Source organism: Arachis ipaensis, chromosome B07 (genome assembly GCF_000816755.2).
Source record: "Arachis ipaensis cultivar K30076 chromosome B07, Araip1.1, whole genome shotgun sequence".
Classification (NCBI taxonomy): Eukaryota; Viridiplantae; Streptophyta; class Magnoliopsida; order Fabales; family Fabaceae; genus Arachis; species Arachis ipaensis.
Window position 1 is genome coordinate 92,454,782 of NC_029791.2, and position 4,624 is coordinate 92,459,405.

A 4,624-nucleotide genomic window follows, 5' to 3' on the forward strand; every position below is an offset into this window, starting at 1 on the left:
ACCAAGGAACACCAAACTTAAAAATTTAAAGATCAAGACACAAGAAAAACTCACGAACACTTTGAAGACTCACAAGAACACAAGAACATGAAGGAAGAACACCAAACTTAAAATTTTTAGAAAGCCAAACCAAAATTTTTGAAAACCAAGGGGAAATCAACAAGAAAACACCAAACTTAAAGTTTGGCACAAGATTTAATAGAAAAAATATTTTTGAAAAAGGTTTTAAAAAAATATGATAGCCAATTATTATGAACATAAACACCACGTTCTAATTAACAAAGGATAAATAATGAAAGACTCTAAACCAAAAAAGAAAGATTTTTCCTAATCTAAGCAACAGAATAATCCGTCAGTTGTTCAAACACGAACAATCCCCGGCAACGGTGCCAAAAACTTGGTGCACAAAATTGTTACTCTCTTACAATTTCGCACACATGACCAGCAAGTGCACTGGGTCGTCCAAGTAATACCTTACGTGAGTAAGGGTCGAATCCCACGGAGATTGTTGGTTTGAAGCAATCTATGGTTATCTTGTAAATCTTAGTCAGGATGTCAATTATGTTTATCAATTGAATTGTGAGTAACCAGTAGAGCATAAATTAAAAGTTACTTGTTGTGCAGTAATGGAGAATATGTTGGAGTTTTGGAGATGCTTTGTCTTCTGAATCTCTGCTTTCCTCTGTCTTCTTGTTCACGCACGCACGTCCCCCTATGGGTTTGGGCGTTCAACTCCAGTTTTTGATCCTTTTCTGGCGCTGGACACCAGAATTGGGCAGAGAACTGGCGTTGAACGCCACTTTACGTCCTCTGTCTCAGAGTTTTTGATTGGAGCTCAGATTCTAATTAGATGAGCGGGACTAGTAGCTTTTTGCTTCTGAACAGTTTTGGCATCTCACTTTATCCATTGAAGCTCAGAGTGATTGGCATCTATAGAAACTCAGAATCCAGATAGTGTTATTGATTCTCTTTTTATTTAATTAATTCATTTAGTTTTCAAATTTTATTTTATTTCTTCTCTTAATTTTTGAATACTAACTAATAATTAAAATAAAAACAAAAATATTTTCCTTTTATTTTAATTTAAAATTTTAATTCTCTCTCTCTCTCATCTCTTTCTATTTATTTATTTATTTACTAACACTTCTCTTCTTCTTATAATTCGAACCATTTCTCCCTCTCTGTGTTCGAATTCTTCATCTTTTCTCTTCTTCATTCTACTCTTCTATGCTTCTACTCACATAAAGAAATCTCTATACTGTGACATAGAGGATTCTTATTCTTTTCTGTTATCTTCTTTTTCATATGAGCAGGAGCAAGGATAAGAACATTCTTGTTGAAGCTAATCCAGAACCTGAAAGGACTCTAAAGAGGAAGCTAAGAGAAGCTAAAGCACAAAACTCTGGAGAGGACTTGACAGAATTTTTCAAAAAAGAAGAAGAGATGGCCGAACCCAATAACAATGGTGGAGATGCAAGAAAGATGCTTGGTGACTTTATTGCACCCTCTTCTGATTTCTATGGAAGGAGCATCTCAATTCCTGCAATTGGAGCAAACAACTTTGAGCTTAAGCCTCAATTAGTTTCTCTGATGCAGCAGAATTGCAAGTTTCATGGACTTCCATTGGAAGATCCTCATCAGTTCTTAGCTGAATTCCTACAAATCTGTGACACTATTAAGACCAATGAGGTTAATCTTGAGGTCTACAGACTTATGCTTTTCCCCTTTGCTGTAAGAGTTAGAGCTAGGACATGGTTGGACTCACAACCTAAAGAAAGCCTGAACTCTTGGGAAAAGTTGGTCAATGCTTTCTTGGCCAAATTCTTTCCACCTCAAAAATTGAGCAAGCTTAGAGTGGAAGTCCAAACCTTCAGATAGAAGGAAGGTGAATCCCTCTATGAAACTTGGGAAAGATACAAGCAATTGATCAGAAGGTGTCCTTCTGACATGTTTTCAAAATGGAGCATCATATGTATATTCTATGATGGTCTATCTGAATTGTCCAAGATGTCATTGGACCACTTTGCTGGAGGATCTCTTCATCTGAAGAAGACGCCTGCAGAAGCCTAGGAACTCATTGAAATGGTTGCAAATAACCAGTTCATGTACACTTCTATAAGGAATCCTGTGAATAATCAGATAACTCAGAAGAAAGGAGTTCTTGAGATTGATACTCTGAATGCAATATTAGCTCAGAACAAAATATTAACTCAGCAAGTCAATATGATTTCTCAGAGTCTGTCTGGAATGCAAGCTGCAACAGGTAGTACTAAGGAAGCTTCCTCTGAAGAAGAAGCCTATGACCCTGAGAATCCTGCAATGGCAGAGGTGAATTACATGGGAGAATCCTACGGAAACACCTATAATCCTTTATAGAGGAATCATCCAAATTTCTCATGGAAGAATCAACAGAAGCCTAATCAAGGCTTCAATAACAATAATGGTGGGTGAAATAGGTTTGGCAATAGCAAACCTTTTCCAACTTCTTCTCAGTAATAGACAGAGAATTCTAAGCAGAGCCACTCTGACTTAGCAACTGTAGTCTCTGATCTATCTAAGACCACTCTCAGTTTCATGACTGAAGCAATGTCCTTCATTAGAAATTTGGAGGCACAAGTGGGTCAGCTGAGTAAAAGAGTTACTGAAATTCCTCCAAGTACTCTCCCAAGCAATATAGAAGAGAATCCAAAAAGAGAGTGCAAGGCCATAAATATAACCAACATGGCCGAACCTAGTGAGGAGGGAAAGGCAGTGATTTCCAGTGAGGAAGACCTCAATGGACGTCCACTGGCCTCCAAGGAGTTCCCTAATGAGGAACCCAAGGAATCTGAGGCTCATATAGAGACCATAGAGATTCCACTCAACTTACTGTTGCCATTCATGAGCTCTGATGAGTATTCTTCCTCTGGAGAGGATGAAGACATTATCGAAGAGCAAGTTGCTCAATATCTAGGAGCAATCATGAAGCTGAATGCCAAGTTATTTTCTAATGAGACTTGGGAGGATGAACCCCCCATTGCTCATTAATGAACTAAATGATTTGGTTCAACTGAAATTACCTCAGAAGAAACAAGATCCTGGAAAGTTCTTAATACCTTGTACCATAGGCACCATGACCTTTGAAAAGGCTCTGTGTGACCTGGTGTCAGGGATAAACCTCATGCCCCTCTCTGTAATGGAGAAACTAGGGATCTTTGAAGTACAAGCTGCAAGAATCTCACTAGAGATGGTATACAATTCAAGGAAACAAGTTTATGGACTTGTAGAGGATGTCTTGGTGAAGGTTGAAGGCCTGTACATCCTTGCTGATTTTATAATCCTAGATACTGGGAAGGATGAGGATGAATCCATCATCCTAGGAAGACCTTTCCTAGCCACAGCAAGAGCTGTGATTGATGTGGACAGAGGAGAGTTAGTCCTTCAATTGAATGAGGACTACCTTGTGTTTAAGGCTCAAGGATCTTCTTCTGCAACCATGGAGAGGAAGCATGAAAAGCTTCTCTCAATACAGAGTTAAACAGAGCCCCCACACTCAACTTCTAAGTTTGGTGTTGGGAGGCTAACATCAAGCTCTGAGTCTCTGCGAAGCTCTCTAAGAGCTCACTGTCAAACTATTGACATTAAAGAAGCGCTTGTTGGGAGGCAACCCAATGTTATTTAATTATATTTATTTATTTTCCATTATATTTTATGTTTTCTTTAAGTTGATGATCCTGTGAAGTCACAAAAACAACAAAAAAAATTCAAAATCAGAATGAAAAATAGCATTAAAAACAACACACCCTGGAGGACAGGCTTACTGCATTTAAACGCCAGTAAGGATAGTAGAATGGGCGTTTAACGCCCAGCTTGGCAGCATTCTGGGCGTTAAACGCCAGAATGGGCAGCACTCTGGGCGTTTAACGCCAGAAATGGGCATCTGACTGGCATTTAACGCCAGAAATGGGCAGCAGAGTGGCGTTTAACACCATGAAAGGTAGTAGAGCTGGCGTTAAATGCCAAATTTGGCACAGAATGGGCGTTTGAATGCCATAATGGTGCAGGGACTCAAATTTCTTGACACCTCAGGATCTGTGGACCCCATAGGATCCCCACCTACCCCACCTCTTCTTCTCTCCTCTTCACACCTTTCCATAATACTCTTCCCCAAACACCCCTCACCTATCAAATCCTACCCTCTTTCCCATATTCTCTTCACCACTCACACACATCTATCATTAAACCCCACCTACCTCACTGGTGCACGAAATTGTGATCTCCAGGCTTGAACAAATCCTGGTAATGGCTCCAAAGCTTGGTGCTCTGATCTTAATTCATAATTGTCACAACTTCGATACAACTAACCAGCAAGTGCACTGGGTCGTCCAAATAATACCTTACGTGAGTAAGGGTCGAATCCCACGGAGATTGTTGGTATGAAGCAAGCTATGGTCACCTTGTAAATCTTAGTCAGGCAGATATAAAGTGATAATGGTGTTTTTGAATTTAATATAATAAAATAGGGATAGAGATACTTATGTAAATCATTGGTAGGAATTTCAGATAAGCGAATGGAGATGCCTTTCGTTCCTCTGAACCTCTGCTTTCCTGCTATCTTCATCCAATCAGTCTTACTCCTTTCCAT